Raw genomic sequence first — 22448 nt, forward strand, 5'->3', positions numbered from 1 at the left:
GTTTTTGTGAGTCTGAGGAGTGAGTGGGTCTTTACCTCCCCAAATCTGCTCTTCTGTTGTCAAACTTCACACAAGCATAATAGGGAGGTGGGCCAAAAGGCATGCTTTTCTATAAGTTTTTATGTAAAAAAGACGTGTAATTCAAATTTCTGCATGTCTTATGTGCTAGCATTCTTTATTGCTACACAAATCCCTGCTATTAACTTCTGAGTGTTGTGGGTTTAATGACCAGGATCAGAAGCTGCTTCTGCTCCACACAAGGAGATGCCAGCTGTATTATACACTAGTATCTGCCTCTAAAACAAGCGATCAGCACTAGTGGCAATTGCTGCTGTTAACCAGGTAAATGCTACTGTTAATAATTCACATCGGCATTTAAATTGCATGATTCGGCCCTGATGTCTGTTTTGATTTCCCTACGCCCCCTCTTCCCACCTTGACTTGGTTGCAGGGTGCTGATAGGTGGCAATGGCTGCTGGGGGCATGCAATATTGATGTTTTTGTGGCATCTAACCAAAAGTTGGTTGACATAGGAGATTGTGATTTTTTGCATATAATGCAGTACCGTTGTACTACAGTATATACAACAAGCGATGGAATGATCTCAAGTTCAAGTCACCTGTGTGGACTGAAAAAAAAGTTTTAAAAATATAAAAATAACCACTAAAAACTTTTCTCAATTTAAAAATAAAAAAATTTAAAAAATGTAAAAAATAAGCATATTAGGTATTGCTTTGTCTTAATGTAAGAAAATTTAAAGCTATTTAATTTGTAAAGTAAATTTGAAGTGCCAATTGTAAATTTTTTTCTCACTTCAACTAGAAAAAAAATCAAATAATAATCTATCAAAATATTGCATTTACTACAATAGGGTATCCCCAAAACATCAGCTTGCCATGCAAAAACAAGCCCTCGCATAGGTCAATCTGCACAATATTAAAATATGTACCGTAAATAGAATAAAAAGTAGTGGCACCTGCCAGTCCTTTAAAATCCAATGTTTTTATTTAGAAAGTACATTTAAAACTGGCTGCAGAGAGGGAAGAAGCACATGTGCGGGACGACGATCGTTTCACACTTTCCTGCGCTTCTAGTGGTCCTGGAATAGAAGTGCAGGAAAACGCTTTTATTCTATTAATTTCATAAGGAAGCCGCCTTCTGTGGTATTAGTCCCATGGGGTGCCACGTAGATCTGGAAACAAAACAGAAAATATGGTCTAATCAGTATGTTGACATTTGGTCTTCAATTTATGTTGATCAGCATACTATTGACAAGGAACATAGACCGCTTGCGGACAGATATTTTGATGGGAGGCCAAAGGTGGCTAGGACAATAGGAAACTGGTTATAGGCTTTCTCAGTGCTGGGCTGTGTTGTGGGTTAGCAGCATCTGAAACGCTGTTCAGAATATATATGGATTCTGTTTATAATGGCTACAAATCCCATGGTGGTAGAGCCTGGTCTAAATACTATGAGGAGTTTCACAGGAGCTTTTCCTTCCAGCCCAAAATCGGTTGGGGTGTGAAGTCTATGGATGTATGGCTCAGATTAATGATGGCCTAAAAAAAGTGGCCACTGCCCACTACCTCTTACAAGAAGTAGTTGCAATGCCGAACTAAGGTCCTGCTGACTTTTCAATGAGGGTCATTGCAGATTCTACGGGTGAGTAAGTACAAACACGAGTGCTCATTTTGCTGTGGAAAGCATGTGGCAGTAGAATGCATTAAATAAAGTAAGTCAGTTAGCTTTCCAGCCGAGCCCATGGACGGTAAAGACTCGGGTGAGCGTGGTCACGATATCCCTGTGGCTACACAAATATCCCAATTAGCCAGCAGCTGCTCAATTAGGTTTTGGTTTTACTTTTGTTTTTTTCATCCCTTTTATTATTCATGTATACCTTATTGTTAAAAAAATCTTGAAATTAGCTATGGAGAACCCGAACATTTTAAATGAGAAGGTAAAAAAAAAGAGGTTGTTCTCGGGAGGAAAGCACGTCTATCCACATTCCTTCCTTTTCCAAATCTTAGAGTGTCGCCAATGGGAATTGTCCCAAAAAAGAAAAGAATAATTTCCCTTCAACTCATCACCTGTTACACCCTAAAGGTTCTTTTCTGAATGACGGCATCTCTAAGGAGGATGGTACCATGTCTTACATGTCTTTAGATAGAGCGGTTGCACTATTTTGGCATCTGGGTTGTGGGGAGATGATGGTGTAATCTGACATAGAATTAATGTTTCTTTCCTTCCCGGTCATCCAGATTGCTACCATCTCCTGGGTTGTTGTTTAGATAGGGAATTTTATTATGACACTTTTTTCTATGGGCTGCTCCATATTGTGCTCTTATTTTGAGCTATTTAACTCTTTTCTTGAATGGGTGGTGCAACGTGAGTCCGGCTCTAAGGCAGTCATACATTACCTGGATGATTTTCTTTTTATTTCCCCTAAAGTAAGTAAACAATGTTAGTACATACTTGATTCCTTTTTTTAATGGTTCACTTTGTAGTACCTATTTAGACTGAGGAGATTGGCCAAGTGAGTCGATTGTAATTCTTAGGTATTGAGCTCTCCTTGGAGGAGATGGTTTTCAGGATGTCCGACGAAAAAATTGAGAAGCTCTTATGCTTAGTATAGGGATTCTGTTCTGTGTCCAATGTGACCCTAAGGTAAATGCAATCGCTTTTAAGTCTTCTAGTTTTTGCTTGTAGCGTCATGCCCATGGATGAGTTTTTTTAGTTTTGGCTATCATTGTCAACGTGACCTTGTTAAACTTGAGCATCACATTAGGTTAACTAAACCAATGAAAGATCACTTGAGCATATGGCATGTTTTTCTTAGGGATTATAACGGTCGCACTTGTCAGGATGCCAAAAATTTGAATTTAGATCTTTCGCTGTAAACAAATGTGGCTGCTTTGAAAGGTTTTGGAGCAATTTTTGGTAAAGGTTGTGTTCTGCTAGCTGACACAGAGAATGGCAAAAGGGTCCTCTGAGTAAAAATTTAGTTTTCCTGAAACTTTTCCCTATAGTGGGAGCAGTGGAGTTGTGGGGTGATTAGTTGAATAGCAAAAAGGTTTGCTTCTACACAGACAATGCGGGTGTGGTGCACAGGATTAATAATCCAACATCATCCTCCTTGCCAGTATTGGCTTTACTTAGGCACCTGGATCTTTGTTGCTTACAACTGAATATTTGGTTTAAGTCGTGCCATGTACCTGGTGTTCGAAATGTTTGTGCCTTTCATGTTTCCATTGGCAGGAGTTTCATCGTCTTATGCCAGAACCATCTGTGGTGGGCAGGACTTGTTCCCTGAAGGATGTGGGATATACTGACAAGCACATGATGGATCTTATTCACTTTTCGGTGGCTCCTGCTACATAGAATAGTTATGCAACGGTGTGCAATGAGTGGTGTAACATGGCTGGGGTGAATCATTTGCAATTAGATCAAGCAAGCCTCTTAAAAGTTATTGCATGCTATTTTCTTCAGCTCAGGTCAAATAGGGTGTCCTATGCAGGGTTTAGGAGGAGGTTAGCGGGCATAAGTTTTCACTTTTGGTTATAGAATATATTGGGTAACACGAAGAAAAGATGCAAGAAAAGATGAGGGTAATAATACGTCATATGTAGTGAAGGGTTTAAAGGGCATGGCAACATTATATTTTTATTTGTAGAAGTGTTGTGTTAGGGCTAGCGGAACGCACTGATTATGGGAAGGAAACAACAAGTTGCGTTCGCAGCCCGGGGTCCACCGTGCAGAGATATCTGCTGCAAAGTAATTGGCGGCACTATATGGCTGTATAACCGAACTCTTAACGTCACAGAATCGCAAAGATATGAAAATGCTGTGCCCTGCTAACAGAGGATCACAGCTACCTAACTGAGCAAAGCAAAGAGTGGTCATGCAGACAGCATAGCACACAAACAACTCCTCACCGGAGGTGCCGGTATTCTAAGGGCTTATTTCAGCCATGCCCTGAATCCAAGCTTACAAAACTCCTCACCGGAGGTGCCGGTATTCTAAGGGATTATTTCAGTCAACCCTGACCACATGCAGACATGACCACCAAGTAGCAAAGCTCATTACATAGGTTGATACTAGCGCATGGCCGTGCGGCCATGCAAACCTTATATAGCTGCAGAAGACAAGGTCCTCTTGTGGGCATGCTCAGTATGGGCAAAGCAGGACATAGTCCCAGAAAAGCCTGCTTGCCGCTGACCAGTGCTGGCTACAAAAGCAGAGCCTGGAAAGGCAGCAGTAACCCTTTACACAGTATTAGGCTGAACGCGACGCTGGGACTGACGTCTACGCTGAGCAGACTCCACTGTGGCTGATGCAGAATGGGAGACCACAGCAGACATGGCTCGAAATTCCCACTGTGCAGTGGTGGGAACTCAACCCCTAACATTACCCCCCTCTTAGGGCCCCCCTCCTTGGGCCTCCCTACGCTCAAAGGCTGCAATGAGCAGCGGAGCCCGAATTTGCTCCACAGGTTCCCAGGATCTGTCCTCTGGGCCGTGACCCTTCCAGTCCACCAGATAATATTTCTTGCCACGTACCACCTTGCACGCCATGATAGAGTTCACCTCAAACTCATCCATGGATGAACCCGTTGTCCCGGCAAATGACTCTTAAAACCTGGACAAATGGATGGGCTTTAAGAGGGAAACGTGAAATGTGTTGGTGATACCAAGGCACGGAGGAATAGCCAAACAATTGACCACAGGGTTGACCTGTTCCAGAACCTTGAAAGGGCCTATGCAGCGAGGTGCAAATTTAGTGGACACAACTCACAGCCTAATGTTACGGGCGGAGAGCCACACTAAGTCACCAGGAGCAAAGGTCGCAGTGGGGCGCTGGTGTGCATCAGCAGAAACCCTCATTCTCTCCTTGGAGGCCCCGATAGCATCCTGTGTGCAGTCCCAAATGTCACACGCCTCCACCGCCCAGTCTGCCACCCTAGAATCAGTGGATGACACAGGCATGGGCACAAAGACACACGGATGCTGGCCGTAATTTAGGAGAAATGGAGTCTGCCCGATAGAGTCGGCAATGGCGTTGTTCAAGGCAAATTCCGCCTGGTGTAGACAAAATGTCAAAAGTATGTGACCAGAGTATGATTGGCCCTCTCTACCAACCCATTCGTCTCTGGATGATAAGCAGAAGAGAGATTCAGCTCAATGCTGAGTAAATGACAAAGCTCTCTCCAGAACCGAGACAGACACATACTGAGGACTAGGGTTGAGCGACCTTGACCTTTTTAGAGTCGAGCCGTGTTTCGCGAAACCCGACTATCTTAGAAGTCGAGTCGAGTGGAATCGGCCGATTATCGCGAAAAGTCGGGTATCACCCGAAACACGAAACCCAATGCAAGTCAATGGGGGAGCATAGTCGGCAGTGAGTGGAGGCCAGGAAAACACCTACACTGCCCATTTTAATGGCAAAAACATCCATTCTTGTGAAAGAAGCTTGTCAATCGTAATTTACCTTATAATAATTGGAAGGCATTTGAAATTGGGGGTCATTTGGCTAAAGTTGTGGGGGGTAGGGCTGGTTCAAGTAATTAGTGGGCCCAGTAAATCTGGACCACGTCACGGCAGTGGAGCAGGGAGAGGTAAGTATTTAAACTTTGCAAGTGCTGTGATCCTGAGCAAGCAGGGGGGGCCCACTCGTTGGCATTGGCACTGGCACAGGGCCCCTCAAAGTACAGCGGTGTGTTTGCACGGCGGGGGCGCCTCCCACCGGCAGCAACACTTTTGCGTACTATGAGAGGCCCTGTGCCAGTGACGTCGCCAACTAGTATTCCTCCCCCCACCTGATGAAGGAACCTGCACTTTCATATGCACCTTCCTCTTTGTCCCCGTGTAAGGTGGTATGGTATGCGGGAAGAGGAACCTGACTTTCAGCAGGGTCAACATCTTGCTGTGTAGCGTGCACGGGGAATTTTGCGTTATGGGTCAATGTACCAGCAGACTCATCTATCACTGGCTGGGCAATGGGCAGGATGAGGAGGAAACACAGATATAGGCCCAAAGAATAAAGTGGGCTAAATGCAGTTCAAAATTGGTAACACAGGACTAACCAGGGGGCATTGCAGTGGAGGACAACTGGAATGAGAGGCTGACACAGAGAGTAGGCCCAAATCAGTAAGTAGTCGACATGCAGTTCAAAATTGGCAACCGTAGTAAACAGGCGGCCCAGCTTTGTTCAGTTGAGGAGAACAGCAAGGAGTGGCAGACACCGATAGTAGGCCCCAACCCAACTAGTAGGCCAAATGCAGTCTAACATTAACAACTACTTAACAAGAGCCTGAAAATGGAATTTCAGGACAGGAAACCAGGAGAACAGCAAGGAGTGGCAGACACCGATAGTAGGCCCCAAACCAACTAGTACGCCAAATGCAGTTGTTCCATTTAACTACAATTTAATGAGAGCCTGAAGATAGAAGTTCAGGAAAGGCAACCTGGAGAACACCTTGGAGTGGAACACACCATCTCTCTACACCCCATACCCAATTTGTAGGCCTAATGCAGTGTAGTTTTCAACAACTACTAAACGAGAGTCGGAAGATCGAAGCAATGTGGACGAAACCTGGGGAACACCTTGGAGTGTAACACACCGTCTCTCTACACCCCATACCCAATTTGTAGGCCTAATGCAGTGTAGTTTTCTACAACTACTAAACGAGAGTCGGAAGACCGAAGCAATGTGGACGAAACCTGGGGAACACCTTGGAGTGGAACACACCATCTCTCTACACCCCATACCCAATTTGTAGGCCTAATGCAGCGTAGTTTCCAACAACTACTAAACGAGAGCATGAAGATCGAAGCTCAGGAAAAGCAACCTGGAGAACACCTTGGAGTGGAACACACCATCTCTCTACACCCCATACCCAATTTGTAGGCCTAATGCAGCGTAGTTTCCAACAACTACTAAACGAGAGCATGAAGATTGAAGCTCAGGAAAGGCAACCTGGAGAACACCTTGGAGTGGAACACACCATCTCTCTACACCCCATACCCAATTTGTAGGCCTAATGCAGCGTAGTTTCCAACAACTACTAAACAAGAGCATGAAGATCGAAGCAATGGAGAGGAAACCTGGGGAACACCTTGGAGTGGAACACACCATCTCTCTACACCCCATACCCAATTTGTAGGCCTAATGCAGCGTAGTTTCCAACAACTACTAAACGAGAGCATGAAGATCGAAGCTCAGGAAAAGCAACCTGGAGAACACCTTGGAGTGGAACACACCATCTCTCTACACCCCATACCCAATTTGTAGGCCTAATGCAGCGTAGTTTCCAACAACTACTAAACGAGAGCATGAAGATTGAAGCTCAGGAAAGGCAACCTGGAGAACACCTTGGAGTGGAACACACCATCTCTCTACACCCCATACCCAATTTGTAGGCCTAATGCAGCGTAGTTTCCAACAACTACTAAACGAGAGCATGAAGATCGAAGCAATGGAGAGGAAACCTGGGGAACACCTTGGAGTGGAACACACCATCTCTCTACACCCCATACCCAATTTGTAGGCCTAATGCAGCGTAGTTTCCAACAACTACTAAACGAGAGCATGAAGATTGAAGCTCAGGAAAGGCAACCTGGAGAACACCTTGGAGTGGAACACACCATCTCTCTACACCGCATACCCAATTTGTAGGCCTAATGCAGCGTAGTTTCCAACAACTACTAAACGAGAGCATGAAGATTGAAGCTCAGGAAGGGCAACCTGGAGAACACCTTGGAGTGGAACACACCATCTCTCTACACCCCATACCCAATTTGTAGGCCTAATGCAGCGTAGTTTCCAACAACTACTAAACGAGAGCATGAAGATTGAAGCTCAGGAAAGGCAACCTGGAGAACACCTTGGAGTGGAACACACCATCTCTCTACACCCCATACCCAATTTGTAGGCCTAAAGCAGCGTAGTTTCCAACAACTACTAAACGAGAGCATGAAGATTGAAGCTCAGGAAAGGCAACCTGGAGAACACCTTGGAGTGGAACACACCATCTCTCTACACCCCATACCCAATTTGTAGGCCTAATGCAGCGTAGTTTCCAACAACTACTAAACGAGAGCATGAAGATTGAAGCTCAGGAAAGGCAACCTGGAGAACACCTTGGAGTGGAACACACCATCTCTCTACACCCCATACCCAATTTGTAGGCCTAATGCAGCGTAGTTTCCAACAACTACTAAACGAGAGCATGAAGATCGAAGCTCAGGAAAAGCAACCTGGAGAACACCTTGGAGTGGAACACACCATCTCTCTACACCCCATACCCAATTTGTAGGCCTAATGCAGCGTAGTTTCCAACAACTACTAAACGAGAGCATGAAGATTGAAGCTCAGGAAAGGCAACCTGGAGAACACCTTGGAGTGGAACACACCATCTCTCTACACCCCATACCCAATTTGTAGGCCTAATGCAGCGTAGTTTCCAACAACTACTAAACGAGAGCATGAAGATCGAAGCAATGGAGAGGAAACCTGGGGAACACCTTGGAGTGGAACACACCATCTCTCTACACCCCATACCCAATTTGTAGGCCTAATGCAGCGTAGTTTCCAACAACTACTAAACGAGAGCATGAAGATCGAAGCTCAGGAAAAGCAACCTGGAGAACACCTTGGAGTGGAACACACCATCTCTCTACACCCCATACCCAATTTGTAGGCCTAATGCAGCGTAGTTTCCAACAACTACTAAACGAGAGCATGAAGATTGAAGCTCAGGAAAGGCAACCTGGAGAACACCTTGGAGTGGAACACACCATCTCTCTACACCCCATACCCAATTTGTAGGTCTAATGCAGCGTAGTTTCCAACAACTACTAAACGAGAGCATGAAGATCGAAGCAATGGAGAGGAAACCTGGGGAACACCTTGGAGTGGAACACACCATCTCTCTACACCCCATACCCAATTTGTAGGCCTAATGCAGCGTAGTTTCCAACAACTACTAAACGAGAGCATGAAGATTGAAGCTCAGGAAAGGCAACCTGGAGAACACCTTGGAGTGGAACACACCATCTCTCTACACCGCATACCCAATTTGTAGGCCTAATGCAGCGTAGTTTCCAACAACTACTAAACGAGAGCATGAAGATTGAAGCTCAGGAAGGGCAACCTGGAGAACACCTTGGAGTGGAACACACCATCTCTCTACACCCCATACCCAATTTGTAGGCCTAATGCAGCGTAGTTTCCAACAACTACTAAACGAGAGCATGAAGATTGAAGCTCAGGAAAGGCAACCTGGAGAACACCTTGGAGTGGAACACACCATCTCTCTACACCCCATACCCAATTTGTAGGCCTAAAGCAGCGTAGTTTCCAACAACTACTAAACGAGAGCATGAAGATTGAAGCTCAGGAAAGGCAACCTGGAGAACACCTTGGAGTGGAACACACCATCTCTCTACACCCCATACCCAATTTGTAGGCCTAATGCAGCGTAGTTTCCAACAACTACTAAACGAGAGCATGAAGATTGAAGCTCAGGAAAGGCAACCTGGAGAACACCTTGGAGTGGAACACACCATCTCTCTACACCCCATACCCAATTTGTAGGCCTAATGCAGCGTAGTTTCCAACAACTACTAAACGAGAGCATGAAGATTGAAGCAATGGAGAGGAAACCTGGGGAACACCTTGGGGAGGCAGACACCGTTAGTAGGCCCTACCAAAGTTGTACACCCAATGCAGTTTTAAAATTCCTAGAGGCTGAAAACAAGACTATTGACGCTCAGCTTTTTTCAAAGGAACACAGCTGAATTGAGTGGCGCAGACAGACACAGGTAGTAGGACTCAAACCAAAAATGTGGCTCACTGCAGCAGAAAAAAGTTACAGGGGTACACAAGCTGCAGTGCTCTGGGCAGTGGAGGACAATTTCAATAGTGAACCGCAGACAGACTTTGTACGCCTACTATTAAAAAAAGGATGCTGTATGCAATTATAAATAGGTTCTAGGGGTACACGGGCAGCAGTGGTGTGGTCAGTGGAGGCCTAGTGGAAGGAGTGACCGCAGACAGGCATCGAAGGCCTAAAATAAAAAAATTGGGCTGGCTGTAGGCAATTTTAAATTGGTTCCAGGGGTACACGGGCAGCAGTGGTGTGGTCAGTGGAGGCATATTGTAAGGAGTGACCGCAGACAGGCATCGAAGGCCTAAAATAATAACACATGGCTGTAGGCAATTTTAAATTGGTTCCAGGGGTACACGGGCAGCAGTGGTGTGGTCAGTGGAGGCCTAGTGGAAGGAGTGACCGCAGACAGGCATCGAAGGCCTAAAATAAAAAAATTGGGCTGGCTGTAGGCAATTTTAAATTGGTTCCAGGGGTACACGGGCAGCAGTGGTGTGGTCAGTGGAGGCATATTGTAAGGAGTGACCGCAGACAGGCATCGAAGGCCTAAAATAATAACACATGGCTGTAGGCAATTTTAAATTGGTTCCAGGGGTACACGGGCAGCAGTGGTGTGGTCAGTGGAGGCCTAGTGGAAGGAGTGACCGCAGACAGGCATCGAAGGCCTAAAATAAAAAAATTGGGCTGGCTGTAGGCAATTTTAAATTAGTTCCAGGGGTACACGGGCAGCAGTGGTGTGGTCAGTGGAGGCCTAGTGGAAGGAGTGACCGCAGACAGGCATCGAAGGCCTAAAATAATAACACATGGCTGTAGGCAATTTTAAATTGGTTCCAGGGGTACACGGGCAGCAGTGGCCTGGTCAGTGTAGTAGTAGTAGAAAGAATGGACCGCAGACAGGCATCGAAGGCCTAAAATAAAAATATTGGGCTGGCTGTAGGCAATTTTAAATTGGTTCTAGGGGTACACGGGCAGCAGTGGTGTGGTCAGTGGAGGCATATTGTAAGGATTGACCGCAGACAGGCATCGAAGGCCTAAAATAATAACACATGGCTGTAGGCAATTTTAAATTGGTTCCAGGGGTACACGGGCAGCAGTGGTGTGGTCAGTGGAGGCCTAGTGGAAGGAGTGACCGCAGACAGGCATCGAAGGCCTAAAATAAAAATATTGGGCTGGCTGTAGGCAATTTTAAATTGGTTCCAGGGGTACACGGGTAGCAGTGGTGTGGTCAGTGAAGGCATATTGTAAGGAGTGACCGCAGACAGGCATCGAAGGCCTAAAATAATAACACATGGCTGTAGGCAATTTTAAATTGGTTCCAGGGGTACACGGGCAGCAGTGGTGTGGTCAGTGGAGGCCTAGTGGAAGGAGTGACCGCAGACAGGCATCGAAGGCCTAAAATAAAAAAATTGGGCTGGCTGTAGGCAATTTTAAATTAGTTCCAGGGGTACACGGGCAGCAGTGGTGTGGTCAGTGGAGGCCTAGTGGAAGGAGTGACCGCAGACAGGCATCGAAGGCCTAAAATAATAACACATGGCTGTAGGCAATTTTAAATTGGTTCCAGGGGTACACGGGCAGCAGTGGCCTGGTCAGTGTAGTAGTAGTAGAAAGAATGGACCGCAGACAGGCATCGAAGGCCTAAAATAAAAATATTGGGCTGGCTGTAGGCAATTTTAAATTGGTTCCAGGGGTACACGGGCAGCAGTGGTGTGGTCAGCGGAGGCATATTGTAAGGATTGACCGCAGACAGGCATCGAAGGCCTAAAATAATAACACATGGCTGTAGGCAATTTTAAATTGGTTCCAGGGGTACACGGGCAGCAGTGGTGTGGTCAGTGGAGGCCTAGTGGAAGGAGTGACCGCAGACAGGCATCGAAGGCCTAAAATAAAAAAATTGGGCTGGCTGTAGGCAATTTTAAATTGGTTCCAGGGGTACACGGGCAGCAGTGGTGTGGTCAGTGGAGGCCTAGTGGAAGGAGTGACCGCAGACAGGCATCGAAGGCCTAAAATAATAACACATGGCTGTAGGCAATTTTAAATTGGTTCCAGGGGTACACGGGTAGCAGTGGCCTGGTCAGTGTAGTAGTAGTAGAAAGAACGGACCGCAGACAGGCATCGAAGGCCTAAAATAAAAAAATTGGGCTGGCTGTAGGCAATTTTAAATTGGTTCCAGGGGTACACGGGCAGCAGTGGCCTGGTCAGTTTAGTAGTAGTAGAAAGAACGCACCGCAGACAGGCATCGAAGGCCTAATATAAAAAAATTGGGCTGGCTGTAGGCAATTTTAAATTGGTTCCAGGGGTACACGGGCAGCAGTGGCCTGGTCAGTGTAGTAGTAGTAGAAAGAACGGACCGCAGACAGGCATCGAAGGCCTAAAATAAAAAAATTGGGCTGGCTGTAGGCAATTTTAAATTGGTTCCAGGGGTACACGGGCAGCAGTGGTGTGGTCAGTGGAGGCATATTGTAAGGAGTGACCGCAGACAGGCATCGAAGGCCTAAAATAATAACACATGGCTGTAGGCAATTTTAAATTGGTTCCAGGGGTACACGGGCAGCAGTGGTGTGGTCAGTGGAGGCATAGTGGAAGGAGTGACCGCAGACAGGCTTCGAAGGCCTAACATAACGAAAATGTCAATACAATGGTATTGTCAGTGGCAGGCATTGAAGGATGTCAGAGCATAGACTAAACATTGGTGGAGCTGTGAGATAATTTTGCAAGTGGTAGAGCACTGTTTGAGCTGGGGGGGGGGAACTGTCTTGTGGCCGGCGGTACAGGCCCAGGGCCCCTCATATTACAACGGTGTGTCTGACGTTGGGTGCGCACCACCACCGCCAGAGACACTTTATTGTACTAGGAGGGACCCAGTGGCAGTGCCGTCGACCAAAAGCGGGCACACCCACCTCTTCAGACAAACAGCACTCTCACGGGTGCTGTCGCCAAGTGTCGATACCACGGCCCCGTGTGGGGAGTTTGGCCATTTAGTGAGGTGTAAACATGTCGTATGCTGGACAATCAGGTGCAGAAAATTACGAGATTGGAAAAGGCATTCAGAATAGTCCACAGGCAAGACCTTTTCATAGGAAAGCTAGGTGTTAGCCGGGCAAGGTGGGGCAAAAGATTTCGAAATCCAGTTGTGGTTCATTTTAATGAAGGTTAGATCATCAACATTTTGGGTAGCCAGACGAGTCCTTTTTTCTGTTAGTATTGAACCTGCAGCACTGAATACTCTTTCTGATAGGACACTAGCTGCCGGGCAAGCAAGCTCCTGCAATGCATATTCTGCCAATTCTGGCCAGGTGTCTAATTTTGATGCCCAGTAATCAAATGGGAATGACGGTTGAGGGAGAACATCGATAAGGGATGAAAAATAGTTTGTAACCATACTGGACAAATGTTGTCTCCTGTCACTTTGAATTGATGCTGCAGTACCTGTCCTGTCTGCGGTCATAGCAAAATCACTCCACAACCTGGTCAGAAAACCCCTCTGGCCAACGCCACTTCTGATTTCTGCCCCTCTAACTCCTCTGGTCTGCTGGCCCCTGCAGCTCGTGTGAGAACGATCACGGGCGCTGTGTGCAGGGAATGCCAGAAGCAAACGGTCAACAAGAGTTGATTGTTTGGTTGCTAATATTAGTTCCAAGTTCTCATGTGGCATTATATTTTGCAATTTGCCTTTATAGCGAGGATCAAGGAGGCAGGCCAACCAGTAATCGTCATCGTTCATCATTTTAGTTATGCGTGTGTCCCTTTTGAGGATACGTAAGGCATAATCCGCCATGTGGGCCAAAGTTCCAGTTCTCAAATCTGCGGTTGTGCTTGGTTGAGGGGCAGTTTCAGGCAAATCCACGTCACTTGTGTCCCTCCAAAAACCAGAACCCGGCCTTGCCGCGCCACCAATTTCCAGTGGCCCCGGAAAAGCTTCCTCATTAAAAATATAATCATCCCCATCATCCTCCTCGTCCTCCTCCTCCTCTTCACCCGCTAACTCGTCCTGTACACTGCCCTGGCCAGACAATGGCTGACTGTCATCAAGGCTTTCCTCTTCCTCAGCTGCAGACGCCTGATCCTTTATGTGCGTCAAACTTTGCATCAGCAGACGCATTAGGGGGATGCTCATGCTTATTATGGCGTTGTCTGCACTAACCAGCCGTGAAATTCCTTCCGTTATCACTCACTACCTTGCCTGCCTCAAGATCTACAGTGCCCAGCCACGACTGCGTTTCTTTCTGCAAGAACTCGGACAGAACTTCCGCGGTGTGTCTGTTGTCGCCCAAACACTTCATAGCCAATACAGCCTGCTGACGTTTGCCAGTAGCTGCCCCATAATGGGAGACTTGGTGTGCAACAGTGGCAGCTGCGGATGGAGTGGTTGTGCGACTGCGGTCTGTGGACGAGCTCTCGCTTCTGCAGGAGGACGAAGAGGAGGAGGAGGGGGTGCGAACGGCTACAGCCAACTGTTTCCTAGACCGTGGGCTAGGCAGAACTGTCCCAAACTTGCTGTCCCCTGTGGACCCTGCATCCACAACATTCACCCAGTGTGCCGTGATGGACACGTAATGTCCCTGGCCATGCCTACTGGTCCATGCATCTGTTGTCAGGTGCACCTTTGTGCTCACAGATTGCCTGAGTGCATGGACGATGCGCTCTTTAACATGCTGGTGGAGGGCTGGGATGGCTTTTCTGGAAAAAAAGTGTCGACTGGGTAGCTCGTAGCGTGGTACAGCGTAGTCCATCAGGGCTTTGAAAGCTTCGCTTTCAACTAACCGGTAGGGCATCATCTCTAACGAGATTAGTCTAGCTATGTGGGCGTTCAAACCCTGTGTACGCGGATGCGAGGCTAAGTACTTCCTTTTTCTAACCATAGTCTCATGTAGGGTGAGCTGGACTGGAGAGCTGGGGATCGTGGAACTAGCGGGGGTGCCGGTGGACATGGCAGACTGAGAGACGGTGGGAGATGGTATTGTTGCCGCCGGTGCCCTAGATGCAGTGTTTCCTACTACGAAACTGGTGATTCCCTGACCCTGACTGCTTTGGCCTGGCAAAGAAACCTGCACAGATACTGCAGTTGGTGCGGAAAATGGTGGCCCTACACTGCCGGAAGGGATGTTGCGTTGCTGACTAGCTTCATTGGCCGAGGGTGCTACAACCTTAAGGGACGTTTGGTAGTTAGTCCAGGCTTGCAAATGCATGGTGGTTAAATGTCTATGCATGCAACTTGTATTGAGACTTTTCAGATTCTGTCCTCTGCTTAAGGTAGTTGAACATTTTTGACAGATGACTTTGCGCTGATCAATTGGATGTTGTTTAAAAAAATGCCAGACTGCACTCTTTCTAGCATCGGATACCTTTTCAGGCATTGCAGACTGAGCTTTAACCGGATGGCCACGCTGTCCTCCAACAGGTTTTGGCTTTGCCATGCGTTTTGGGCAAGATACGGGCCCGGCAGATGGAACCTGTTGCGATGTTGATGCCTGCTGCGGCCCCTCCTCCTCCGCTTCAGAACTGCTGCCACCTGCACCCTGTTCCCCCAATGGCTGCCAATCGGGGTCAGGAACTGGGTCATCTATTACCTCTTCTTGTAGCTCGTGTGCAACTTCGTCTGTGTCACCGTGTCGGTTGGTGGTATAGCGTTCGTGATGGGGCAACATAGTCTCATCAGGGTCTGAGTCTTGATCATTACCCTGCGAGGGCAATGTTGTGGTCTGAGTCAAAGGACCAGCATAGTAGTCTGGCTGTGGCTGTGCATCAGTGCACTCCATGTCAGATTCAACTTGTAATGGGCATGGACTGTTAACTGCTTCACTTTCTAAGCCAGGGACGGTATGTGTAAAGAGCTCCATGGAGTAACCCGTTGTGTCGCCTGCTGCATTCTTCTCTGTTGTTGTTTTTGCTGAAGAGGACAAGGAAGCGACTTGTCCCTGACCGTGAACATCCACTAACGACGCGCTGCTTTGACATTTACCAGTTTCACGAGAGGAGGCAAAAGAGCTAGAGGCTGAGTCAGCAAGATAAGCCAAAACTTGCTCTTGCTGCTCCGGCTTTAAAAGCGGTTTTCCTACTCCCAGAAAAGGGAGCGTTCGAAGCCTTGTGTAGCCAGACGACGAACCTGGCTCCACAGCTCCAGACTTAGGTGCAATATTTTTTTTCCCACGACCAGCTGATGCTCCACCACTACCACTACTCTCATTACCAGCTGACAATGAACGCCCCCGGCCACGACCTCTTCCACCAGACTTCCTCATTGTTTTAAAAACGTAACCAAACTAACGGTATTTGTTGCTGTCACACAACTTACACGGTGAGCTATAACTTCAGTATGATTTAGCTACCCCTTTACAGGTGAGTGAGACCACAACGAAAATCAGGCACAATGTTACACACTCTGTTGTTGGTGGCAACAAATGAGAGAGATGCCACACACGCAGGACTGTCACTGAAGCACAAATGTAAATATTAATCTCCCACTGATTTGAATTTTTTTTTTTTTCAGGGAGACTTTAGGAAAAAAAAATAGAATAAAATGATTTTTTCAGGAAGAATTTAGAAACCAAATAAAATAAAATGATTTTTTCAGGGAGAATTTAGAAAACAAATAAAACAAAAAAAGGCTTTCTATGGCCCACTGAGTGAGAGATGACGCACACAGGAGTCAGGAGTGGCACACAAGCCCAGAGGCCAATATTTATCTCCCACTGATTGATGTAGTGATTTTTTCAGGTAGATTTTGGAACCCAAATCAAGCTAAAAAAATAATAGGCTTTCTATGGCCCACAATTGGAGAGAGAGAGAGAGATGGCACACCCAGGAGTCAAGACTGGCACACAAGCAGAAAGGGCAATATTAACCTCCCACTGATTTGATTTTTTTTTTTTTTCCAGGGAGACTTTAGAAAAAAAAATAATAAAAAAAAAATGATTTTTTTCAGGAAGAATTTAGAAACCAAATAAAATAAAAATGATTTTTTCAGGGAGAATTTATAAAACAAATAAAACAAAAAATAGGCTTTCTATGGCCCACTGAGTGAGAGATGACGCACACAGGAGTCAGGAGTGGCACACAAGCCCAGAGGCCAATATTAATCTCCCTTTTTTTTTTCAGTGAGAATTTATAAAACCAAAAAGAAATAAATAAATAGGCTTTCTATGGCCCACTATTTGTGAGAGAGATGGCACGCTCAGGACTGGCACACAAACCCAGAGGCCAATATTAATCTCCCACTTTTTTTTTTTTGTTCCAGGGAAAATTTATAAACCCAATAAAAAAAATAATAAATAGGCTTTCTATGGCCCACTATCTGAGAGAGAGAGATGGCACGCTTAGGACTGGCACACAAGCCCAAAGGCCAATATTAATCTCCCTTTTTTTTTCAGGGAGAATTTATAAAACCAAAAAAAAAAAAAAAAAATAGGCTTTCTATGGCCCACTATTTGTGAGAGAGATGGCACGCTCAGGACTGGCACACAAGCCCAGAGGCCAATATTAATCTCCCACTTTTTTTTTTTGTTCCAGGGAAAATTTATAAACCCAATAAAAAAAATAATAAATAGGCTTTCTATGGCCCACTATCTGAGAGAGAGAGATGGCACGCTTAGGACTGGCACACAAGCCCAAAGGCCAATATTAATCTCCCACTGATTGATTTATTGATTTTTTCAGGTAGAATTTAGAACCCAAATAAAGCAAAAAAAAAAAAATAGGCTTTCTATGGCCCACTGAGTGAGTGATGATGCACACAGGAGTCAGGAGTGGCACACAAGCCCTGAGACCAATATTTTTCTCCCACTGATTGATGTAGTGATTTTTTCAGGTAGATTTTAGAACCCAAATCAAGCAAAAAAATAAATAGGCTTTCTATGGCCCACTGACTGAGAGATGGCACACACAGGAGTCAAGAGTGGCACACAAGCCCTGAGGCCAATATTTTTCTCCCACTGATTGATGTAGTGATTTTTTCAGGTAGATTTTATAACCCAAATCAAGCAAAAAAATAAATAGGCTTTCTATGGCCCACTGAGTGAGAGATGGCACACACAGGGATGGCACTCTAGCAGAAATGTCAATCTTAATCTCCCACAAAAAAAAAAAAAAAACAGGGAGTGTCCAACAATTACTATCTCCCTGCAGTAATCTCAGCCAGGTATGGCAGGCAGCAATAAGGAGTGGACTGATGCACAAATTAAATAAAAAGTGTGGACAAACAAAAAAGATAGCTGTGCAGAAAGGAAGGAACAAGAGGATTTGTGCTTTGAAAAAAGCAGTTGGTTTGCACAGCGGCGTACACACAGCAATGCAGCTATCAGGGAGCCTTCTAGGGCAGCCCAATGAGCTACAGCGCTGAGGAAAAAAAAAAAAAATGTAGCTTCCACTGTCCCTGCACACCGAAGGTGGTGTTGGGCAGTGGAAATCGCTACAGCACAAGCGGTTTGGTGGTTAATGGACCCTGCCTAACGCTATCCCTGCTTCTGACTAAGCGGCAGCAACCTCTCCCTAAGCTCAGATCAGCAGCAGTAACATGGCGGTCGGCGGGAACGCCCCTTTATAGCCCCTGTGACGCCGCAGACAGCAAGCCAATCACTGCAATGCCCTTCTCTAAGATGGTGGGGACCAGGACCTATGTCATCACGCTGCCCACACTCTGCGTTTACCTTCATTGGCTGAGAAATGGCGCTTTTCGCGTCATTGAAACGCGACTTTGGCGCGAAAGTCGCGTACCGCATGGCCGACCCCGCACAGGGGTCGGATCGGGTTTCATGAAACCCGACTTTGCCAAAAGTCGTCGACTTTTGAAAATGAACGACCCGTTTCGCTCAACCCTACTGAGGACACCAGTCACTGACAATTTTGTCAGGCATGCCATGTAGATGGAAAACATGTTTGACGAACAATGCCACTAAAGCCCATGCAGAAGGTCACCAAGTGCACCATCTTAGAAAAATGGTCGATGACTACCCAGATAACTGCAGCTAGAAGACTTGGGTAAGCCTACCACGAAGTCAATCCTAACCATCTCCCAGGGCCTGTCTGCCACCGGCAGGGGGTAAAGTAGCCCAGCAGACCATTGCCGAGGAGACTGATTCTTGGCGCAGGAGACACACGCCCAAATAAAGTCCCCGACGTCACGGGCCATTTGCAGCCACCAGTATGCCCTCACCAAGAGCTCAGATGTCCTCTTGGTCCCAAAATGTCCACCCACCCTGGACGATTGAGCCCAAGAGAGAACGTCCGGTCACAAATTAGATGGAATGAAAGTCTTGCCTGGGGGCACAGACTCTAGCGAAACCGGAGACAGTTCTCAGGCTCTCTGAAGGGGCAATAAGCCGAGGCTCCTCTGATGATGATGATGATGACACTACAGAGCGAGAGTGAGTGTCGGCACGAATGTTCTTCTCCCCGTAAAGAAAATGGAGGGTGAAATGGAACCGGGAGAAGAACAGGGACCATCTAGCCTGGCGAGAATTTAGATGCTGGGTTGTCTGTAAATACACCAAGTTCTTGTGGTCTGTGAACACTTGGAAGGGAAAACGAGCTCCCTCCAAGAGGTGTCTCCACTCCGAGAAAGCCAACTTCATGGCTAGCAACTCCCTGTCCCCGATGGAATAATTCCTCTCTGCTGGTGAAAAGGTCTTGGAGAAGAAGAAGCAAGGATGCTTCCGACCCTGAGCATCCATTTGGAAGAGAACTGCTCCAGCACCAACGGATGAGGCATCGACCTCCATAATAAATGGCTTATCTACATCGGGCAATGTAGGATGGGAGTGCTAGTGAATTGTGACTTAATCGAGAGAAAGGCCGTGGAGACATCCTCCGACCACAACTTGGGATTTGCTCCCTTCTTGGTGAGGGCAACCAACGGAGCTACCAAAGTTGAGAAGTAGGGAATTTATTGGTGATAGTAATTAATGAAACCCATAAAGCGCTGCACCGCTTTGAGAGAATGGGGTTCCTGCTAGTCCATCACAGCTCCCTGGGTAAAGATGACATAGCCAAGGAAAGGTAAGGACTCCTGCTCAAACACACACTTCTCCAACTTGGCAGAGAAGGAGTTAGCCCGTAGGAGGTCGAAGACCTTGCAAACATCTCTCTGGTGGGAGTCAATATCTGGAGAGTAGATAAGAATATCATCCAGATAAACTACAACCGAGGTGGAGAGCACATCCCAGAAGATGTCATTTACAAAGTCTTGGAAAACGGCTGAGGCATTACAGAGCCCGAAGGGCATCACCAGATATTCATAGTGCCCATCCCTGGTGTTAAAAGCCATCTTCCATTCGTTCCCCTCACGGATGTGAATCAGGTTGTAAGCACCCTGCAGATCTAATTTAGTAAATACCCTTGCTCCCCGTAGCCTATCAAAAAGATCAAATATCAGGGGTAGTGGGTGCTTATTCTTAACGGTGATGGCGTTAAGACCCCTGTAGTCTATGCATGGACTCAGTTCTCCACTCTTCTTCTGTACGAAGAAGAAATAAGCCCCTGCAGGTGAAACTGACTTCCTAATGAATCCTCTTGCCAGATTCTCTCGGATATACTGGGACATTGCCTTCATCTCCGGAAGAGATAACGGATAGACTCGAATCCGGGGAGGCTTTTCACCAGGCAAGAGGTCAATAGGACAGTCATAGGGGCGGTGAGGTGGAAGGGTTTCCGCAGCCTTTTTTTTTAATCTGTGATGGTAGCATCGACCCATTTACCACTTGAATGGTCACAGGTTTGGCGAGCATCACCAGGGGTATTGCGTGTCGCCGGGCGAAAGCAGACTACATAAAGTTGCCTTCGGCCCTGAGTCCACGCAAAGCTCTGCCATAAGAGTGGATGGGCCTATGGTAATTGTCCCCTTGAAGGACAATTTCGAGGAAAATGTCCAAAATTTAAATACAACGTGCATGCGTAGACATTTAACCAGCATGCACTTGCAAGCCTGGACTAACTAGCAAACGTCCCGTACCGATGGTGCACCCGCTCAGAATGAAGGTAGTCAACAATGCTACATTGCTTCCCTCACTGTAAGCCCACCGGTTAGGACACCACCAACAGAAAATGTGGAGGTATCGTCGCAAGGCCAAAGCAGTCAGGGAATCACAAGGTTCTTGGTAGGAAACACTGTAGGTAGGCCAACATCAAGAATACCATCACCAACCCTCTCTCAATCTGCCATGTCCACCACCACCCCGCGCTAGTTCCACCATATGCAGCTCTCCAGTCCAGCTCACCCTACAAGAGACTCGTTAGGAAAAGAAAGTACTCATCCTCTCATCCGCGTACACAGGTTTCGAACGCCCACATTGCTAGACTAATCTTGTTAGAGATGATGCCCTACCAGTTGGTTTAAAGCGAAGCTTTCAAAGCCCTGATGGCCTACGCAGTACCATGCTATGACCTACCCAGTTGACACTTCTTTGTGAGAAAAGCCATCCCAGCCCTCCACCAGCATATCAAAGACCGCACTGTCCATGCACTCAGGCAATCAGTCAGTAGAAAGGTGCACCTCACAACAGATGCATGGACCAGTAGGCATGGCCAGGGACGTTACGTGTCCATCACGGCACACTGGGTTAATGTGGTGGATGCAGGGTCCACAGGGGACAGCCATAGTGGGACAATTTTGCCTACCCCACGGTCTAGGAAACAGTTGGCAGTAGACGTTCGTCACCCCTCCTCCTCCTCCTCCAGAAGCGAAAGCTCATCCACAGAGCGCAGTTGCACGACCACTCCATCCGCAGCTGCCAGTGTTGCACACAAGGTGTCACTTTATGGAACAGCTAGTGGTAAGCGTCAGCAGGCTGTGTTAGAAATGAAGTGTTTGGGCGACAACAGACACACCGCGGAAGTACTGGCCGAGTACTTGCAGCAAGAAACTCAGTCATGACTGGGCAGTGTACATCTTGAGGCAGGCAAGGGAGTCAGTGATAACAGAAGGAATTTTATGGCTGCCATAGCCATTTCTGAACTGAAACACATACCTTGGCTGGCTCACACCTTGAACCTGGTGGTGCAGTGCTTCCTGAAAAATTATCCGGGGATACCAGCCCTGCTCCTGAAGGTGCAAAGACTTTGCTCGCACATCTGCCGGTCGCCCGTACACTCTAGCCGTATGCTGAACCATCAGCGATCGCTGAAGCTTCCCCAGCACCACCTAATAATCGATGTTGCAACAAGATGGAACTCCACACTGCACATGCTTCAGAGGCTCTGCGAACAGAGGAGTGCTGTAATGTATTTGTGTGAGGATACACATACACGGGCAGGCAGTTGGATGGCAGTGGTCGAAGCTCCAAGACCTCTGTCAAGTCCTTCACTGTTTTGAGGAATGCACACGGCTGGTAATTGCAGACAACGCCATCATAAGCATGAGCATCCCACTAATGCGTCTGCTGATGCAAAGTTTGACACACATTAAGGAGCAGGCGTCTGTGGCCGAGGAGGAGGGAAGCCTTGATGACAGTCAGCCATTGTCTGCTCAGGGAACTCTCCTGGACGAGGTGGTGGACGAAGAGGAGGAGGAGGAGCAGGAGGATGATGGGGATGAATATTTATGGGAGGAGGATGCTTCTCAGGGGGCAATAGAAAC

The 22448-nt window shown here is 47.0% G+C and overlaps 1 long non-coding RNA gene across 1 annotated transcript in view; it reads right to left on the minus strand.

Annotated features, from left to right (window-relative positions):
• Nucleotides 1–991: 991 nt before the first annotated feature.
• LOC138680713 (uncharacterized) overlaps nucleotides 992–22448 on the minus strand; it is a 534734-nt gene continuing 513277 nt past the window's right edge. Inside the window, exon 3 of the long non-coding RNA XR_011321744.1 lies at nucleotides 992–1192. This is a non-coding gene — a long non-coding RNA (uncharacterized lncRNA). The remainder of the gene's footprint in view (nucleotides 1193–22448) is intronic.

Source organism: Ranitomeya imitator, chromosome 5, assembly GCF_032444005.1.
Source record: "Ranitomeya imitator isolate aRanImi1 chromosome 5, aRanImi1.pri, whole genome shotgun sequence".
Classification (NCBI taxonomy): Eukaryota; Metazoa; Chordata; class Amphibia; order Anura; family Dendrobatidae; genus Ranitomeya; species Ranitomeya imitator.